Source organism: Acomys russatus, chromosome X (assembly GCF_903995435.1).
Source record: "Acomys russatus chromosome X, mAcoRus1.1, whole genome shotgun sequence".
Lineage (NCBI taxonomy): Eukaryota > Metazoa > Chordata > Mammalia > Rodentia > Muridae > Acomys > Acomys russatus.
The window spans coordinates 16,314,368-16,336,800 of NC_067169.1; the positions used below are offsets into that span (position 1 = coordinate 16,314,368).

Consider the following 22,433-nt stretch of genomic DNA (forward strand, 5'->3'; position numbering starts at 1 on the left):
ATAGCTGCATAAGCAAGAGTGGAACAATGCTAACAATGATAGACATACATGGAAGGAAGAAAATTTCACAAAGTCCCACCCTAGACAAAGAACTATAGGCAACCTATGACTACTGGAGAAAGAGAAATAGCCTCTCCCAGAATGAGCCTGCTTAGCAGTTGACTGACGAAGAGTGATCACTACTGAAACTGTATACACAACGACAACAAAATTAGACTTATGTGGGTGTACATATTATACACATTATGTATTATGTATGTAATGAAATATAAGAAGAGAGGCAAACAACTTAGGAGTTGGCAAGACTTGAGAGCAGTTGGAGTGAAGGTACTTATGAGGGGCTGAAGGGAGGAAATGGAGGAGGGGAAAGTAGTGTAATTCTATTCCAATCATCAACATATATGAAGAAAAATATTATATGACAGAATGCGCCCAAGTTACATGTAACCATCACAGCACTATATACCAAGAATTAATCATCCCTAGATTTCCGTAGCTCTACAGTTCTTGGAGCCACTTCCCTGAGGACATGAACAACTGTACTCGGGGATACCACTGCAAGGGTCTCCCGAGGAGTTGAAAACTTAAAGGAAAAGAGGAAAAAGAGCAAAAAGGGGGAAATTCTGATGGAGTGTTGAAGAGTGTTTGCAAAGTAAGAAGAGCTTGCAAATCTCTCCTAGCCTAAGGTTAAAAAGGAAAGAAAAATCAAAATCTAATGGCTCTCCCCTGTCCTATCTGGTAATGCTCTATTCACCTTTTAAACATAGCTCAGACATCAGATCTATTTTGAAGCTTTCTTTGCCCTTTCCCCATAGGATTAATTCTTCAGTTATTGACATTCCAATAGCATTTTAACGATATTTTATTTTTATCATTTATAACCCCATATAACTGCCGCTTGCTTGCACATCTGCCTTCTTTATCAGGAGATAGTGGATGTGACTTATTAATATTTACACCTCTGTCGCCTAGAATTGATGATGAAAAATTGATGGTGAATTTGAACAAACAGAGTTTCAAGAATTGCTCTAGCTTAAACTTGATCTACAAATTTCATGATTTTAGAATCAACTGGTGTTGGATTGGATAGAAATGGGGTTTCCAAATCTAAGGCTGATCTCCAAAGCTAGAAGCCATTTGTTCATTATAGGTGGGGAAAAGTGAGCATGGTGAAGTTATCTTGGACTGAGACATCTCCACAGGCTAGTAGGTCCATTACCTGTCAGAATCACAAAGTTTAGCTGGGGAATGGAAGTAGGCTACAGCAGACACACCTGCAGGACCCAAGTGGGTTCTGTGGGTTCTGCCTCAGCTATACATGCTATAGAGAAAGTTTGTTCTAGAATCTGGGTCTATCAGAAATTGTAGTTGCCATTTTACTCCACTCAGGCAAATATTTAATGAATGGTCAAGGTAACAAAGACTGAGCATGGGACAGGCACAAGAATCCATGATAGAGTTTTCACAGACACCCAGGCAAAGAGGATAGAGTTCCCAAGGTCCAGTAATGGAGCATCCCCATGCTACTGGCAAGCCTCATATTTGCTAGGCAGACTACTATAATACATCTGTGTCTGACACCAGACACAAGCACCTCCCTAGTGTTAGGCTTTATTCTGAGTTCAAGGGAAAGAGGAGGAGAGATGGTGAGAGAAGCTGAAGTATGGGAATTGGGTCCTGGGAGGATATGGTTGGGATTGTCAGATTTAGAATTATGACCCACCTGTGGTTGGAATGGTAGCTGCAAGGAAGTCAGTGCTGAAATTCCAGACTCCATAAATAGAGCCGGTGGAAGAGTTGGTGTTATCCACATGCCTGAGGATAGGAATCATATCCGGATATGTAGAGGAGAAGAAAGACTGTTGGATTAGAAGCTAGCAGGGTCTCCCAGCCACACTACTTTCCTGTTCTAAATCTAATTTGCTTTGTGAGTGATATGATTTGAATGTGTCTTCTAAATCACATGCATTGGAAACTCAGTCTTCAAATTCCCATGTTGATGGTGTTTGGGCGGTAGTTATGGTTACATGAGGTATAAGGGTGGAGTCTCTGTGATAGCATTAGTAACCCTATCAGAAGTTATTCTCACTATGTAAAGCCCCCACCATGTTTTGATTCAGTAGAGTAGTTCACACAATGCTGGCATTGTGGTCTTGGACTTTCAGGTCTCTGAAAGCAGGGATCAAATAATCTTCTATTCTCTATAAGTTATCCAGTCTCAGGAAGTAAGTTATAGTCACAGAAACAGATTATGACAGTGATCGTGGGTGCACCTCTGCACTTCTAGTATTTCAATTTTGTTACAAATAGAATTTTAAATATTTACTTCCATTCATTTATAACTATGTGTATGAATGTGTGGGTATATGGATGTAAATGCAGGTATTATCTGTGGTATTAGAAGAGGGTGTTGAATCCCTTGGAGCCAGAGTTAAAGAAAGTTATGTGTTGCACAACTTAATGCTGGGAACTAAATGTGTGCTCTCTGGAAGAGTAGGACTCACTCATAAACACAGGAGCCATCTCTTCAGCCCCATAAATATAATTTTTATCATGGACTTCCATGTGGTTTCTGGGTACAGCATGGGCCACAGACATAAACATGGCTTCTGGTAGCAACACAGACCATGGATATTCCCATGGCCCTTGGTGGGAACATGAGCCACGGACATCAACATGTCTCCTAGCCACAGCAGGGACCACAACACTGATATTGCACTCGATGGACAAATGGACCACTGACAACAACAGTAGCACATGCCATGGATATCAACGCGGCTTCAGATGGCAGCATAGATCATGGACTTTAACATGGGTCATGGACATCAACATAGCCATCAACAAATGGCTTGGACCATAGATATCAACATGGCCCACAATGACAAAAATAGCAATAGACAGACAAAAAGTTGCTCTTTAATAGGTATTTGCTCAGTGCTCTTAGAATTATCTTGGACATTTTCTGTAACTCGTTATTGCACTAGTCCTCTGAGATGGTGATATGAAAGTGAAATCAAGGCTTAAAGAGTTTTAAGTGGCTTGGAAAGGCAGCAAATCCAGCATTTGAAACCATCAGTTTAAGAGTGCCACATACACATTCTCATCCATTCTACAATGGTCTCTTTTTAAAATGTGTGTTTTCAACTGGACATCAGGAAGGACCAAGTCTTCCTGTCACCACACAAGGATCCCATTATAATTAAGAAATATATGCTAAGAGCTTAGATTGACCCATTTTCTTTGGTCATTGAGTCTCTATTTGGGAAACAGAGTAGCTTAGAAATCAGAATTGATGGTAGTGGCTGGAGGCTCTGGCTTCTGTTTTCAGAGGCACAAGGGACCTCAGTGCATGACTATGTATGACTAGTTACACCACCCACTGCCTTTCTCTGAGTACTGTTGGTGGCTGTAACTTCCATATTATTTGGGGCCAGAAATAAGTGGTACCTGATCCCCTGAGTAAATGGTCACTATGACATTGTAGAAACAAGAGTGTAAGGCCTTCAAACACAAGAAGACATTAGCCATGTGTGACAGAGTTAGTCTCCCACCATACTGCCTCAATGTACTAAAACCTTGCTTGCAATAACCACACCCACATCCCCTGAGTATCTTCTCTGCCTCCAAGACTCTACTTTGTCTACCTGTATGGAATGGTCCTGAGGCCAATATACACAAGCCTAGAACATGTGGAGAAGGAGCAAAGCTTCTTATCTTTCAGGACGCATAATTCTAAGATGTCTATTCTATGCTCTCTTCTACACAAGTGCACCTACCGATACCTATAGAGGTGATTTGTTTGATAAATGACTGGATTTTTGTTTGTTTGCTTGTTTGCTTGCTTGTTTTTGTTTTTCCTTCTTTCTTTTTTAAAGCTCCCTTCCTTCCTTCCATTTCTGGCATAGCCCATTAACAATCCTTTCTGAGTTTCCACTACCACCTAACTATATTAATTACCCTCAATTCAAGGTTAGTTTCTAGAAAGCCCATGTTAAGAGATCAGAGAGGATCCCTGATATCACATTATTGCATATCTTGAGAAACCCCAAGTTTGCGAAGGAGCCATTCTTCCAACCTTCTCTCCAAATAGATCAGTTGTGGAAGATAAGTCCAGATGAGCCTTAGTAAGGCATTTTTAAATTCGGACTGAAGATGGACCTAAACCATTCGGAATTTCCATGGCATCTTCAGTGCTTTCCAGAACCCTGGAAACTATTCCTAGACTGCAGTCTCTATCTTTGAAATCAGTGGAAGAGGCAGTCTGTCTTGTTTATAGGAGGGCTCCCCTTCTCCATGCTCTGGTCTTCTTTTGCTGCAGCCATGTGGAAATTACTTTTCTGCTCCAGTTAACAACAGTCTCTGCTTTCCGGGTGAATACATATCATTCTCTGCAGGGGGCTCAGGGAGGGGAGGAGAGCATCCAAGTCAATTCCCATGGTTGGTTCTCACTGCCCTCACATTTACCCAGCGCGCCTTCTCCTGGCTACCAAGCCCTTCTTCTTTTTGCTTAATGAAGCCCCCAAAGTGCCATTATCAAGACTGCTTGTGCTATCCTCATCAGGTGAAGACCTAGGATTTCCTTTGGAAATGTCTGCCCAGAGAAGCTCAGCAGATGTGGTGCTTCTCCGGGGCAGTGCTTTCTAGCCATTTTGCACATCATGAGACCCGAAGTAAATTTAGAATATTTGGTTGACACACTGAAGAAAAATGGAGGAGACTCTCATCTCGAAGCAATTGAGAGAATTTTCTGCACTCCAGGCCCCAGGCAGCTGCCCTGAGAGCTGTAAGGATCAGCAATGTCCTGGCATATCTGTGACCTATGTTGCATGCCAGTTGTACTAACAGCATATTAACAAGTATTCTCCATCTCTCCGGTAGCAAGGCTCAGTGTATTGCACAGCAAAACCACAGATGGCTCTTCGCAGAAGCCACAGGTCCCCTCTGAGTCCTAGTTTTGCTGCTTACCAAGCCTTCCTCCCAAACAAATGGCTGAGTTTTTAATAAATAGCTTGATTGAGATAAAATTTACATAACATCAAATTCATCTGTTTTAAGTGAGGAATTCTATGAATTTTAGCATACTTACAGAGTTGCACAACCATCACAGCATTCTAATTTCAAAAGACCTTTCATCAATGTTCCCGCCTCCCCCACCCCCACCCTACGCCAAAAGAAACCACTCCAGCATTTGAGATCTATAGGCCACTAAAAAAAGAACCGTCTAACCCGCTTGCTTTTCATCAGGCCCTTCTAGGAGTGCACAGAGGGTGTTTACCAGGTGGGTATACACATATCTGTTTACTCAACCTCTGAGTCTTTGCCTGATGTTGGCACCTACTTCAGTTCAGCAAAGCTAAGACATGTGTTCAGCCAAGCATGCACGTCAAGAAATCTGAAACAGTCTTCAACAGACCACAAAGCTCTGGTCCTATTTCTCTCTTTCTTGTGCACTTGCTATGTGCTGGAGACTCAAGACAAACATGGAGTTCACATGCAGAAAATTCCCTGGCTCTGTCAAATGTAGCTGGCTAGAGGCTCTTTCGATCTATCTGGATAGAGAGTAGAGCTAGGGAAAGGAACAGCTCTCTTAGAATGGGCAGTCCTGCATTCCAGAGGCTCCAAGCAGGCACTCCAAATGTAAGGGGTTATAGCTGTAAACTTTGAGAACAAGCAGCTTATAGTCCTAAGCTCTCAACGATAGAGGCTTTATGTCTTAGGTGCTCAAGTCAGAAGCATTGAATACTAGTACCCAGAAGCTAGAGTTGCAGGTCTCCGGCTTTCGATGCTGGGAACCTTGGCCTTCTCACCCTTGGCAGCAATACTGAAATCATCTAGCAATCAGGTCTTGCAATCCTCCTGGACTGGACTCCCATCTTCAGCTCCTGTCAGCCTTTCATCTTCTGGATTGTCAGCATTTTCCCCATATCATTTGTTCCTCTGGTATTAGCTTATTGAAATGTCTGCCTTTAGTCACTGGAACATTACATGAGACTTTTAAGTCCCCCTATCTCTATATAGATATGTACATATAGATATAGACATAGATAGATAGATAGATAGATAGATAGATAGATAGATAAATAGATAGATAGCGCCTTCTGCTATATGTAAAATAGGGAAAAACAAAAGCACTGAACTGGACTGTTCCATGGTGTAAGGAGGAAAAGTTTATTGTAAATATGAAACTTCCATGTAGCCATCTCTCCAGTGGAGAAAGAATGACCAGAAGCATCTGAGGGAGTCTAAAGCTTCCATGGCTATCTCTCAGGGGCAGAGAAAAGTGCAGATTGGCAACTGCCAAGGCTGTCTCTAGGGAGCAGAGAAGAGAAAAGGGGGGATTGGTTGTGGGTTTTTAAGGTAGCAGGCAGCTGCAGGATGGGGGGATCCATAAGCTGGAACAGCCAAGAAGCTAGGGCCAGAAGAGCCTGGTGGCATTGATATGCACCATGGGTACATGTTAATAAGGACCAATGGAACCTGGAGGTTAGTGTGATGTTTTGATTTGTAACCGGATACCTCATCTGCCTGAGGGAGGAATAGAAAAGGGAGGTGGCTCTGTAGACCCAAAGCCAGTTCACAGGTTTCTGAAGAATGCTGCCTGTGAGCTCATGCATGCCAGCAATCTTTCTATGGGGCCAGCCTTAGCTGAACCCAGATTGTCCTTTTGAATAATGCCACTGGCACTGCATGTTTTTTCAGGGGAGTTGAGACCTAACAGTAGAGACCTCTTAGTTGTTCTTGGCAGCTTTTTGGTACTGTTAGCTACCTCCCAGTATTAGGGCTCTAAGCCTTGGGTGCTGGGGTCTTTAGCTTTCTGTGGCTCTTTAGACCTCTTATGCTTCCTCGCTCCTGCTGCCAGTCCTGGAAGCCTCAAAGGTCTTGTGTGCTCTTTGCCCTATCAGCCCAGACTGCTCTACTCATAAGGAAGACCACAAATATCTGAAAAGACCATTTGGGAGAAGCCTGTCTTAGTACCTAATGTTGCACATTATGGGATAGTTAGTGTACAGGAAAGAAGACTTCCAGACTAACTTCCAAACAATGATGAACAGACTGCTTATATGACCAAAAAAAGGGCACAGCTTGTGCATGGACTGTGATTCCATCAATGATAGCCTTGTGTATGCACAGCTTCCAACTCTATGCATCATAACCCTGGCATGAAGATCAACCACAATCCTTGTATCGTACTAGTTGATGGCTTTTTGTCAAGTCATTGGTAAGGTGCCCTATCCTCAACCCTTTCTGACCTAGAATAACTGTAGGGTGACAGGACCATCCAGTTTACAGATGATCTTTCCCAGAGTGGGTCCTACAAAGCTACTGCAAGTTGCCTTCTTCAGCCTTGCGTAGGACCAAAGGGTCATGATGCCAGTGATGGCTGTGGTCCTATACAGGAGTGAGATTTCTTCAGCATGACTGTAGAGTTCAACATAGCTAGACTGACAAAAGAAGGGAGAGGCTTACTGATAGAAGCCCATTCAAGGCAGCCAGGCATTTGGGAAGGCTATGTCAGCTGTCATTCAGGGGGCCGGATGGCTTATTCCTAATAGCTTAGCTTATTTAAAGAAAACAAAACTGCAACCACAAATGGCTAACATGGAATCAATATTCTCAACAATGCTTTTACCCTCCAGCAAAACACACTTAGAGAGTGCTCTGTTCCCTGTTGTGTTTCATTTGGGAGACAGAATCTCATTATGTAGCCCAGGTTGGCCTGGAACTCTTCAGACCTCCCTAAGCCTTTCAAGTGTCAGGGATCATATGAATGTGACTCCACCTCTGGCTTCAGATCTTATTGAAGACTGAGTCCTAGGATTAATTACCGTCTCTTTTCCTCCAGCCATGGCTGACTGCATTTGATGCTTTGTGAATGTGTATAAAAGGATCCTAGTTTTAGCCATATATTCACCATCATGCTTTTCAAGTAAAATATATAAATCAATGGAGGCATAGAAAGTTTTCCTCCTAACCCCCCCCATGAAAACTATAACTTTATTTAGTGTCCCTCTGTTGTATTTTTTACACTTATTCCAAGTGCTCTCAATCCTCCATCCAAACCCTTAGATACTTTTCTACCTTCTGAACTTAAGCAGAATGTCCCTTACTGAAGACTTGGGAGATTACCTGTGAGTTCCAGCACTGCCACACCTACAGTGACAGTCTGTCAGAAGGGCCTGATCATTTATGTCCCCACCATACAGGGGCCCCCCCAAGTCAACAACGAGCCAAGGTGCAAGCAAAGGCAGGTCTGGGGCTCCCTTTCTGCTTCAGCCCAGACTGCCTTCCCCTTACCACCCCCCACCTCACTCTGAGCTTAATTCTTACTCTGTTGCTTCTGCCAGTCTAGCCTGCTTCCACAGCTTCCTCTCTGGCTTCTGGTATGGGGGTACTCTATTTAGAAATCACTGCAGCATCGTAAGTGCCACTAATGAAAGCAGCTTCATTTGGTATAGAAAGGCATCTCTTTCTGCATAGGAGTGCCATTCTCTCTAAAGGGGAAGCTGAGTGCAGTTGTTGGCACAGTTCCCATTTTACCAGGTGTTTTCCGAAGTGCTTGCACTAATTCATGGTGCTTGCGCATCCCTGCTTCCCTATTTTTTTTTTAAACTGCGGTATTGTCAGACTTAATGTTTTGCCAATGGAATGATTGAGAAATGGTACCCCATTGTTTTACTTTGGCATCCTCATATGCGTTCCTTGCTCTTTCAGCTTGTATGTTCTGGGAAAAGCTCATCAACGCCACTTACCCTTTCTTTTGAACTGTTTTTCCTTCTTTATTTGTTGTGCAGAAATTCTTGCATGTTCAGTGTTTCTTTATCTATCACAGTACGTGAGAACTTTGTGTTGTTTCAAAATAGAAATACAATTTAAAAATCATAAAAATGATATGTGTTCCCTTTCAAATGAAAATAATTCAGAAGCTGAACAATTATAAATATTGAAGTTGTTTTGAGTAATTTCCACCATGGCTTCAGGTTTAAATCCCACACAATAACAACAACAACAGTAACAATGCCAAAATCTCTGTTAGCACATAGGTATATACCTTCCAAAATATATAGTTCAAAAAATAGTATTATATAAATTAATTTACTAAATTCAATTGAGCATCTGCTATGAGTCAAGTACAAGTGGTACCACAATATGCCAATCATTGAAAATATACAATATGATAAACACACCTTTATTAGCTTAATCAATTCCCAGTTTATTATATATATCCTTCTGTGTTAAACATAAATCCCCAATATAGCATAATATCCCATTGGAAAGATCCGTCATATCTTATTAAACAATATTTCCATTAAAAAACGTTTCGGCTCTTTCTACTTTTTACATTTTAGGAAAAGTCCTTCAGTGAACATTCTTGGGCATATGTCTTCTAGCAGTCTCTGAGTCTTTCCTTAGGATAAGTGTGTGTGTGTACTGAATTTCTAGATCAAAAGAACCCATTTTCAATTTTGATATATAGTGTCAGATATCCTCCAGAAATCTTACAGCAACTTACTTTCTCACCAGAAGTATACAAGTATGTCTATTTTCTCATACTATTAACCTTTTCTTTGGAATACAAACTTTGATAACTACTGTAGAACATCTCCCCATCGAGTCCATATGACTGTATTTTCTTATGGATTTTATAAGTAGGTGAGAATAATCCAGATACAATCCAATAAGATATTTAAGTCCTTTCATTAATTTACCATATCCTCTCTTGAAACTGCTTTTCACAAATTGAAATCTGTTTCAAGCAATAGATCTAAATGTGAAATCCACAGGGATCTTTTTTTTATTAATTTATTCTTGTTACATCTCAATGTTTATCCCATCCCTTGTATCCTCCCATTCCTCCCCCCTCCCATTTTCCCCTTATTCCCCTCCCCTATGACTGTTCCTGAGGGGGATTACCTCACCCTATATATTCTCATAGGGTATCAAGTCTCTTCTTGGCTACCTGCTGTCCTTCCTCTGAGTGCCACCAGGTCTCCCCCTCCAGGGGACATGGTCAAATGTGAGGCACCAGAGTACGTGAGAAAGTCATATCACACTCTCCACTCAACTGTGGAGAATATTCTGACCATTGGCTAGATCTGGGAAGGGGTTTAAAGTTTACCTCCTGTATTGTCCTTGGCTGGTGCCTTAGTTTGAGCGGGACCTCTGGGCCCAAATCTGCCTATCATATTGTTCTACTTGATGGCCCAGTGGGTTAAACGTGCTTTTGTGACCAAGGCTGATGGCCTAAATTTGATTCCTGGAACCCTCATGGCTGAAGAAGATATTGGCTCTCAGAGGTTGTCCTCTGACCTCCACACGAACACTGTGGCACACACATATCACTCCTCCCATGAATAAACATATTTAGCAAAAATTCAAAGACATTTAGTTTCAAATATCAACACAATGTTTTGTTTTGTTTTGCTTTTTTTTTCTGTAAAGTATCTTATCCTTATGTGTCCCCACAGCAAGAATATCTGTCATTTAATGAAAGACTCCCTGGTCTACCTACAACTCCTGTGGGTCTTTTAGAGATAGACATTTCCGTGGCACATAAAAACACATACTTGCTCTGCTGGGTTCCTCTTATTAGATCCTTATTCTTTTGGTAAAATTTGAAGCCTGGTAAAAATATACAGGGGGTAACAAAGTGTGAACAATTCACTTTTCACAGCAGAATCCAAGAGCCATTTGGTGTCTCCCAACCAAAGCATTAACCTTTGTTTACTGTACCTATTGAGTTGAGTTCTAGATCGACTTTGCCTAAGCAGCAGTCAGACAAAACCATGAAAAATAAATTAACAATACAATAAAATGAGGGTAATGATTCATATTGTGACAAATTCTAACCCATAAATTTCTTCCTCACCATGATTTTCATTTTAGATCTCCTTCGCTAGATAATCAAAATTAATTACCCCAATGGGAGATTCCTTTTTGCTTCTCTGGGTGGTCTTTCCAATACACCTTTAGGTCAGTTTGGAAAAATATGCAGTGAGGATGGTAAAGTGCAAGAAATAGATACATCAGTATGATGTCATAGGATTAAAAAAAACATCTGGTTAGTGTTGACATCCAAAGAGGGCCTTACTTATTTTGGTTTAAGCTTATAGGCTTGATGGCTAGGTTTTCTAGAAGAAGCCACTGTTGAGATTCATTGTAGGAAATAGAAATCATTGTATTATATAAAGGAAGAAATTTAGTACAGAGAATTGGAGAATTTCACCATCATTGGAAATCTTAAAGCAATGTTTTCTAAGTTGCATGCCTGTTAGTGGCTGAGTATGGTATAGTACTGACCCTACCAGAGTAGTGCTCACCATGGTGCCACGTCTACAATGCTGAACTCAAGAACAGAGTGTTGCAGCTGGGAACAAGGAAATCCGAAATTCAGAATGAAGAATGGGCCATAATTCCTTAACAACAGCTTCTAGAGACTAGCAGGCCCCAGAGGCATGAAGCATGGATGTAGAAACCTCACATTCTTACAAATAACCTTGCCTAGAGAAAAATGGCCCAAAGGCCAAGGCTATGACTTCTGCCTTACATTTGCTTTCCTGAAGTCTGTCTGAGCAGAACCTATCTGCTCTTAATTAAAATTCTGTAATTAAAATTCCCAAGCTTGGTATATAGGGAAATGTAGTCTTTTGTTTCTAGCCTTTGCAATATGGAAAGACCATTAGAGAGAGCTAGGAGGCTGAACTAAAACTCGAGCTATCCGATTTGAACGTCTACCGGCAAAGGCAAGTGACTTCATACATGATAGCTAACACACACACACACACACACACACACACACACACACACACACACACACACACGAGAGGGGGAAGGGTAAGTGATAAGAATGATGGCCTCCAACGGATATCCTAATTACCACCTCTGTGATATCCTATATTCTCCAGCATGATTATCACCTTCAGGAATTCTAAATGTTGATATTGACATTATCTTTTGAGAAATTTAAGGTTTACTGGGACATCAATAGCTTACCTTTCTTCGTTTTTGCATTCAGGCAACATCTCTGTCTAATCTGAATGTCCTGTTATCTTTCCATTACAGCTGTGGGGAGGGACGCTCGTCTATGGGTGTCATTTATTGCAGACTTTTTGAAAAATATAAATATTTGCAAGGCTTATTGGTTTGTAGTATTATAAGCTATTGGGATAGGAGTTACCTCAGCAAGCAACTGGTAGAACACTTCCATTTTGCAAACAAGCAAGCAAATAACAGAGACTCAAGGGGAGGAAATATGTTGTCTCCAGTCTCAACTCATATTAGTGTCAGAGACAGACTAGGAACTTAGATCGTTGTAATAGCCTGACTGGAGTGTTGGCTGCCCTCTCCTATAAGCCCTCTCTCAAATCTCTCCAGGATAGAGAATATGTTTCCTACTGTCAAGGGATGTATCAAGCCTTATTATTGGCCAACTGAGCAGTCACGATCATTCCTTTCCTCCTGGTGTATCTGACTATACGAACTGGAAGCCACACACTCATTTTCATTCTGATTTCTAGCTGGAACAGACAAAAAGTGTAAGAGAGGAGTCTTTTCAGAGGCTGCTGTGTTATAGCCCCTGGATAGCTAATCCTTTTCATATGTTTGTTTAGTCACTATCCCTTCTTCTTGTCCTTGAGTAAGGTTGTAGTCCTTAGAGTTGTGGCAGGCACCATTAGCCATGAGTATACAAATATGAGGGCAAAATGTCAGCACTCACAGCTTGGCAGAGCAGAAAGGAGAGAAAAGTGTGTCACTGGTGACGTCACTTCACTGCCTGATATACTGAAGATCACTGCTTTTCAAGGTGAAGCTGAAATACAGAAACAGACAGTTAATGGCGTGATGTGTAAAACTCATTAGCATTATCCAAGTAGCATTATACATTATGGAAAACTATCAAAAGTTCAGCTGAATAAATAAAAGAAGCTAAAAATCACATGTACCCTCACCATCTAGAAAAGAGTCTATTTTCTACTCTCTCTCTCTCTCTCTCTCTCTCTCTCTCTCTCTCTCTCTCTCAGTGGTATAATGTGTACAGAACAGGCTTTCATTCAAGATTGCCCTGCTTCAAATAACTAATATGATATTTTTTAGGTTGTGTAAATGTGGGGCCAATTAATGAGGTTCTCGTGCCTCAGTTTCCTTGTCTTTTGATAGCATCACCTTACCTCCAAGGAGTATTCGAAAGATTAAATGAGTTCATCTTGTCAAGCCACATGGCTAAGTGCCTAGAAAGTAATCATTATTTAGCAAACACTGGTTATTATTACTGTTACATCTTTACACAACTAGAAATCCCAGTGTACACAGAGCCTCGTGATGTCTTAGTCCCTGAACAGTTCCATCCTGAACAGAAGACAATGGGCTACTCACACATTTCAGTCACAGTTCAGGGTCGGAGTGAGCCAATTGGTATTGTTTATGGTTTTCTAATGGCCCTGGGATAGTTCCTCCCGTCAATATACCTCCCATCAGTCCATGCTTACCACGGGAGGTGGAGCATCATTGTGCGGTAAGAATTTTCAATGGTTTCTATGTTGTTTTGTCACGGCTGGTGCTACTCTATTTCCTTTAGTGGATCCCCCTGTTTGGCTGCTTTTCACCACCACTGCAGTGGAGTGCAGCTATTGTGCTCCTTTTAAACAGGCGGAGTTTCTTATTATCTTCTTTTGGTTGTTGAGATTTCAAGTGTTCATCTTAGTGTCAAGAAGATGCCAAGAAATACCAGCGTTACAAAATCAAGTGACAAGCCCAAACACATGTAAATGCTATTTACAGTTTTCAATGGCTTGTGAGTCTAAATCTTCCCCAGGCAAAAATAAGTTGAAAGGCAAAGTGATTAGTTTTGTATTTCTAGTCAGAAACGCCGCTGCAGTATAATTTATGTGAGAGTGATCAATATCAATCAAATAAAACAAAGTTCAAGGGATTATCCAATAATTTGGCCATATCAACGTTTGACAGAATGAAATACTGTTCATAATAAACATGCTATTAGTTAGCGGTTTTCACTAGATTGCAAAAATGCTCATAAAATATTTATGGCACCTCCCAACAAAAGGTGTAACCTATTTTTCTATCCTGTGAATTTGGATTTGGCCATGTGACATGCTTTGATAAACAGGACTTCACTTAGAAACTTGAAAAGCGGAGGCTGGAGAGAGATGGCTCGGTAGTTGTGAGCAGTTGTTGCTCTTGCAGAAGACCCAGATTTGATTCCCAGCACCCACAGGATGGTTTACAACCATCTATGACTCCACCAGGTATGCACATGGTGCACATACTCACATATCAGCAAAGCACTCATATACATAAAATAAATAAATCTAAAAAAAATGTTAAAAGAAACTTGAAAAGCATCATTAAACTACAGTGAACCCACCATCTCTAGCCAATTCAGCTCAAATCAGAGAACTAACCAAATGATCCACAGGATGAGGAGTATGAAAAATGTCTTCTTTTCTCAAGGCACTAGCTATAGCACCATGTACCATTTATGTAGTCTTTGGGCTCAAACTCATGGCTTTGGTCCTGCTAGTTAGCACTCTACAGACTGATCTACATCCCCAGCCTTCCAAAAAAATCAGTAGACGTTACAGTGTCTCTGGCAAATTCAGTGCCAAGAACACTGGCAATTAAATGGTAAGAGAATGATTTCATAGCACTGTATCAGACTCTCTTCCAAGTCAGTACAGGTCAACATCACTGTGAGAAAACAGATATGCATGGCTTTTCTTTGAAGAGAGACACAGTAGACCATATATGAAATGGTCTGACTTATGGGGTTTGCCCAAAGAAAAGATTTCTGTCTCATCAACTCAGAATGTTGACAGAGAAATGATGTAGTTGGGTGATTGAAGGTTTCTAAGCATAAAATAGTTTGGTGGCTTCTTGTAGCAGCTCCAGGATTCAGGAAAAGGCATCCAGATAGTGACTTCTGAGCAGAAAGAGGAGTGGAAAAAAATACATCCAACATTCTCAATTTTCAAGTAGTTTCCTAAGAGATATTTTTCCCTGATGTCAGAAGAAAGCATACTCAAATACCCAGAAGCCACAGAGACCAAAAGAAACCTCTGTGGTCAGTGACACTAGACAATCTAAAATAATATAAATGTGCACCAAAGGGAACAAGAGATTATAATTCCTGAAAAATAAACTGGGAAACTGTCATATTGGGAAATTGTATGTAGTGGTATAGAGATTATTAATTTACATAAAAGACTTGAGAGGGCAACAAATGATTGGCAAATGCTTTCTTATGTTCAATGCTAGTCCAGAAGGACTAGCAGAAATCGCTGTTTTTTTTTTAATGCACAAATCACAAAAATAAAATAAAATAAACAGAAAATATGAGAAAATGTGGCCCAAACAAAGGAATAAAAGAAATCCATATAAATTCTCCCAAAGAAAGAGAGACTTGTAAATTATGTCAAACTATTCTGTGTAGAGTTACTCAATCTACTATGTAAAAATGTATACAACCAAATCACATCAGGAAATACAATAGATGGACAGAGTTAGACCATCAGCAAAGAGAGAGAAGCTAAATTAGGTGGTAAGATTTTATTGATGGAGATAGCACACACTTCAGCTGCAGGGCAGAAAGAAATCAAGCTGGAATCGAACTAGAAACATCCTTTCAGCCAACTAGCATTAGTTGTGCAATCATTGAGCTGGAAGGTACTACATAGGCTACAGAGAAGAAAAGCCATAAACATTATTACCTATCTCTGGACCCTGCATGCAACAAAAATGACCTGCCAGGCAAGATATGAGTACCAATGCAATAAATGGCATGAATGTTATGGGAACAAACAATGACTTTTTGCTTTGAGGTCAGGCCTGTTGCATAAGTGACATTTAATGTCTGGGACTATAAATCTTGTCAAAAGTCCATGGTTGGAGAGCACAGACAATGGGGAGTGAATCTCCTACAGTCAGCTAAACAGACATGTTGTAAAATGCTTAACAAATATTTATATTTATACCTACAAATAAGTATAACTCTTGGGGCTGGAGAGATGGCTTACAGGTTAAGAGCACTGACTGCTCTTCCAAATATTCTGAGTTCAGTTCCCAGCAACTGCATGGTGGCTCACAACCATCCATAATGAGATCTGGTGCCTTCCTCTGGTGTGCAGGTGTACATGCAAGCAGAGCACTGTATACATAATAAATCTTAAAAAAAAATAAATGTAACTCTTAGCTTTGGTAAGAGAGGCTTCTTTTTGCAGTGAGTAGTCATTAGTTGATCTGGTGACTCACAGCTTGTCAGAATGTTAAGAATAAGTGACTGCTGAGTGCTTATGCAGAAATGTCACATCCATATCACCTTCTCCAAGGAAGAGCGTATGGAAAGAATGTATGACACAGGATGGGGAGAGTCCTATGAAACATTGGCTTGTGGGTATGATAGGGCCATGGCAATCTCAAACTCACAGAAGCTGTGATTACCTACAAAAGGCTGACACAAGATCGAACCTGCTAACATTCTAACATAGATGTGGGAGGAGCTCACTAGGATTGGTCATTTAATGCATTGATGTGGGAGTGGGGGGTGTCAGTCATTTTCCTAAGTGGCATAGTGACATGTAGGTTGTAAAGTCTCCAAAAACAGGCTCCAAAACATCTACAAACAACCCCAGTTAAATTCAAAGGTCGCAAAATAAAGACACAAAGTAGGGAGTGGGACTAATTTGCAGGAAGAATGCATTCCACAGGAAAAGGAGCAGGCAAGAGAGAGTGATGAGGAGCTACTTTGATCAAAATACATTGTATATATGTATGAAACTGAAAAAAATTTGCATTGCATACATGTGTGAAATTTTCAAAAATAAAAATAAATAAATAAACCTTTTTGGGAAAGAAAAGAAATGGATACTTGAACTGAGGAATATAGTAATTTGGACATAAAACTTCCTTGGTAGTGAAGTGGATTATGTAATCAGGCAGAAGAGTAAATTTGAGGATAGGTCATTAAATGTTAGCAGGTTAGAAAAAATGAAAGAGTATGCATGTCTAAGGGAGTTTTGAATGCTATCAAGGAGAGGAACAAATTTATTATAGGAGTTCCAGAACAAAAGAAAGAAAGAAAGAGGCAGAGAACTCATTTGAATACATAATAACCAAACCATCCTCAAGTCTGAGGAATAAAATAAATATCGAAACTCATCAAGTTAAAAGGACTCCAGTCTTATACACTCAAAAGAGGTCCACATTGTGACACTTAATAATCAAAGACTCTTGAAAAGCAGCAAGAAAAAAGAACTTCCTATAGACACAGGGCTACTCATAGAGTCCTCAGTAGTTTTCTTAGAAGAAGCATTCTAGGCCAGAAGAGAGTAGAATCATATATTCACAGTGTGGAAGGACAAATGTGCTAAACAAGAATACTTATTCAATGAAACTCTTCTTCAAAAATACAGGAAAAAATGAAAACTTACTCAAATTGGAGAAAGAAGCTGAGAGAGTTCATAACCCCCCGGCCTGCCCTACAAATTTGGGATGCCCTACAAGTTGGGATGAAAAGGCACTAGATAGAAACATAAAAGCACATGAAAACATAAAGCCTTATACAAAAGTAAATATATAGACAAATGCAGAATGCTATAATACTATAATTTTGGTGTATAGATAACTTAATTCAGGTATATAATTTAAAATACAAATCAAAGAAAATAACTACAACTATGAACTATACTAATGGGTATATAAGTTAAAAGATATAATTTATAACATTGATAGTCTAAAGTCAGGGAGGAAAGATGTAAAAGAATAGAGTTTTTGTATGTGATTGAAAAATTGTCATCAGTTTAAAATAGAATGGTATAACTACATGCTACTTCATACAATCTCCATGGTAACCACCAAGCACCAATAAAAGATGTACAAAAGATAATAATAAATCAAATCATGTCCCTATAAAGTCAATACTTATGAAAACCATCAAAGAAGTAAAAAGGGCCAATATAACTATAAGACAAAGAAGAAACAAAAAGATGGTGGCAGTATGTCGTTTCCTACTGGATGAAACTGTCCAGTCAAAAGGCATGCAGTGGATAAATGGATAAATAAATCTCCAAGACCCAACTGTATGCTGTCTATAACATACCAACTTTAAACATTTTATTTATACATGGAGAAAAACTGAAAATAAGAGAACAAAAAAAACCCCAGTACAAATGGCTAATTTAAAGAAAAAGTAGTGTTGATACTATCAAATAAAATATAATTTCAGTAAAAAACTTTTACACAAAACAAAAGGTATATAATTAAGAGTTGCCAATTTACTGGACATATGTTACAATTATAAAAATGTATTCAACTAGTTGTGAAGTACCCAAATATATGGATGAATAATTAAAAGAAACCCATACCTGACACTGTTAATGAAGCTGAGATCCTGAGACTAGATAGGCCGCAGGCCTAAGAGAAATCTTACAACTATTATTCGACTAAAGGAGCATAGCAATAGAATGTCTCTATATCATCATCAACTCTCATCAGAGAAGCTTTCTCTTGCAGTAGTTGGGAATAAACACGGAGACCCACAACAATGTGCAGAACATGAGAGACTTTGGACCACTCAGTCTCCTAAATGGAATGTCATAAACAGCTTCCCCTTAAGGCTCACAGATCTATTCAGAAGAGAAGTTGAAAAGATTATTAGAGGCAGAGATTATAGATGATTCCAAGGAATTGGTGTCTTCCAGACACAACAGGACTGATACATGTTTGAACTTACAGAGACTATGACAGCATGTGCAAGCTCAAACTAGACCAAATCCCAGCACTGGGAAAAGGAAGTGAACACAAAGTCCCATGCTTAACCAAGAAGATATTTACAATTGATAGATTCCAAGACAGGGAAAACTCGGTTTTCTTTAGTGAGATGGTATTAGGTCTATCAACTGCACTCCGGGCCAGGCCTCATATGTAAGAATAGTTGGCCAGCACAAAATCACTGTGTGTGTGTGTGTGTGTGTGTGTGTGTGTGTGTGTGTGTGTGTGCATGTTTTATGCCCCATCTGGTATAGACCCTTGCAGGCCCTGAGAAGGTAAGAAGAACTTGGAGGAGCTGAGGGAAGGGAAACTATAGTCAGAAAATATTGTATGAAAAATGTATCTTAATAAAAAGAAAATAGAAAGAAATTGTATGAAAAGTTCATTAAACTCAATAATTTTAATTGCAAAAAGACAAATATCATATATTTTATAATCATTAAAACAAAACCAAGTTTTCAGATTTCCTAGGATTTAAACTTCTTCCAACCTGTCAGCTTGTTCTTTATGCTGCTACCAATTAATTCACTTCAACTGAGATAATAAAATTGCAACTGGAAAAAAAAAAAAAAAACGGCTGACAGACGGAGAAAAGAGATAGTAATATCATAATAGTAGGATATTTCAGTGGCCAATTTTCCTCAATGAATAGAGCAAATAGACAGAAAATCAGTAAGGACAGTAGACATTTGAACAACTACAGACCAATTAGACAAAATAGATGTACAAAGAACACTCCAGATCCCGAATAGCAGATTGCACATTCTTCTCCAGGACACATAGAGCACTGTCCAGGAATTTTAGGTCATAAAGTAAGTCTTAAGCAAGTTAAAAAGAACAAAATCTTGCCAGGCATCATATCTGACTACTGCAATAAAAAACAAGAAATCATTATTTAAAGAGGAAAAGCCATACTAAATCAAATAGCATATTCTTAAAAAGTAGATAGATTGAGGAAGTCACCAGATAAATTAGAAACTATCTTAAGACAATTATAAAATATGGCTTGTCATTTGCTTTGTTGATCTTGGCCATTTTGATTAAATTAAAGTAAAATTATAAAAACATTTTAAAATAATTTTTAAAAACCATGGTTTGTATCAAAAACAACAGTTACTGCTACATTAAAAAGGAACAACAACAACAAAAAAACCCCTTAAACTCAAAGTTAGCATCAGTATTGAACACTTAGTGTACTTATAGCATTTAAAAATAAATTAGAGCAGAAATGAATTGGAAAATCAATACAAATCAGTAGAAAAATAACATCAAAACTGAGTTGTTCCTGAAAATAACAACAAAACTGACATCTTAACTAGGCTGAAAGGAAAAGAGAAAACAGAAAAACAAACAAACAAAAAACAACCAACCAAAAAGTAACACTTGGAAACTACATTCATGAGCCTACCCTTAGCTTAATTCCAAAGCTGGGTATTGGTACTAAAAATAAAATTACACTCTAACATTGATGATTGAACGTAGATGTAAAAATTTCTTCAATACTAAGGAATTTAATTTTAAAACATACAAAAGGAACAGTGAATGTATTATGACTGAATCAGATTTGCCCCTTCACACAAGGTTATTTTCTCTACAAATAAGTTCTTGGCCCACTAATCTATCCTCCAACCCCTTCTGGGACTCCCATAATGCAAAAATCAAAAGACTTTGGTCCAAGTTAAACAAATTATAGAGAGATGCAGAGTTCCTTAATGTAATATAGAACATATATGACAGGTCTACAGCCAGACTCAATGATAAAAAGACAAAGGCTTGTTCCCTAAGACTAAGAACATACTTGTTACATGCCTTCTTCATTACTTGAACTTGTTGAGGATGTATTTGTCTTTTCGCTAAGGCTTGAGTATACAGCACATGGTGCTGTGGCTCCTTTTCTTGTTTGAAACAATCTCCTTACCTAGATCAATCTAATCTTGAACTTGCCTTGTAAACAGAGCCAGTCTCAAACTCAAGACCCACCTACCTTGACTTCCCAAGTGTTGAGATTGAGGCATGCACTCCCATGGCCAGCTCCAAACTGTGTTTCATTAAGGGATATATATATATATATATATCTTCTCAGTTGATTAGTCCCAGTGCTTTACCATTTCAAATTAAATGTAGGCATCTTATCTATTTTACCCTATTTCTTTTATTTCTCTATTGTAACTTGATGCTTTCAAGTATTTCTTCCCCATAGGTGGAGGCAATTCAAAATAAGCACATCGTTGCGGTGTGCCACCGGGGCACCCTAGTGGGCACCAAGGCCCAAAATGCAGAAAAAGCCATGACTGCCCCAGCAAGATTTCATCAAGCTCAGCTGGAAGAGGGAAAAGTCAAGGAACCGAGACTCTTCCTTGCTTGTGAATGTACTGAGTTGGCCAAAGCTGAGAAATGGAGACAAAAGATCATTGGAGATATCTCAAAAAAGTTGCTCAGATTCAGAATGCTGGTTTACGGGACTTCCCAATTTGAGACAGGAATGATGAAATTCACAAGCTGCTAAGGGAGAAAGGACACTGGGAGGTCCTGATCAAGGAGCTGGGTGGTCCTGATTATGGAAGTGTTGGCCTTAAGATGCTGGGTCCTGAACATAAAGAAGTCCCAGGAAACTGTGGTCACAAGTATTTTGAGGCAGCAAAAGATTTACCAAATGTCAGAGAGCTATTTGAGAAAGAATCCCTTTCTTCTCCCAGAAAGACACATGCTGAGCTCATGAAGACAAATGACTTTGAATACTACGGTTACCTGAGATGAAGACGATGGAGTTATTCTGTCTTTAGAACAAGAGTAGGAAGAAACTCAGAGCTGAGCTCGTAGAAAAATGGAAAGCAGAGAGAGGAGCGAGCTCGGCGGGCAAAGGGGGAAAGGAAGAGAAGGAAGAAGAAGAAGAAGAAGAAGAAGAAGAAGAAGAAGAAGAAGAAGAAGAAGAAGAAGAAGAAGAAGAAGAAGAAGAAGAGATAAACATCTGTGCTGTGACCAAGGAGGGAACGGATGAGGAAGGCAGCCAGGAGAAGGTCGGAGAAGATGGCCAGCAGAAGTTTCTTGCTCATTTTCCAGTGCCATTGCAGCAGAAGACTGAGAAGGAAGAAAACGGAACTGCTCCAGAAATATGTAAGACTCTGCCGGCCCTGCAAGCACAGAGTAAAGAAGCCAAGGGACTCCTGGGTTACTAGGATGAACCAAAGTCCTTCTCCGACTCTGCAAGACCTGGTGGGTGTGCTAGTGACCACAGGAGCGTGCCATCCTCATAGTTGCTCTGGGCTGAGGCTAGGCTGGCTGGTGCTGGGAGACCTTGTGTTGTGAGTCTAATCCTTCATCTTGCCTCTCTTCTTTTCTGGACATGTGAGCTGGCCTGATGGTAGGGCTCTGACCCTGACTTCCCAGTTAGCTGTCAGGGTACAAAGACTGTACCCATCACCTTTGTGCAGATGTATTTGCTACATACGGATGCATTCATTTTCATTTGCAATGTGTATAAATCAGCTCTTGGAAATTTTATTTCTGTCTTGTGGTGATGTCGGAAAGTGAGAAAGATTAATTAGTAGCCAACATTAAAAATACACAATTTCATTCAAATCAGATTTAAATTCAAAGACTTATCTTCTCTGGGAAACGGATGGTATGTCAATCCCAGATGGAGTTCCATGGTC

At 39.7% G+C, this 22,433-nt stretch overlaps 1 pseudogene; it reads left to right on the forward strand.

Annotated features, from left to right (window-relative positions):
* The window catches only part of LOC127184731 (pre-mRNA-splicing factor ISY1 homolog), a 67,543-nt pseudogene extending 45,587 nt beyond the window's left edge, over positions 1 to 21,956 (forward strand).
* Positions 21,957 to 22,433: the final 477 nt, after the last annotated feature.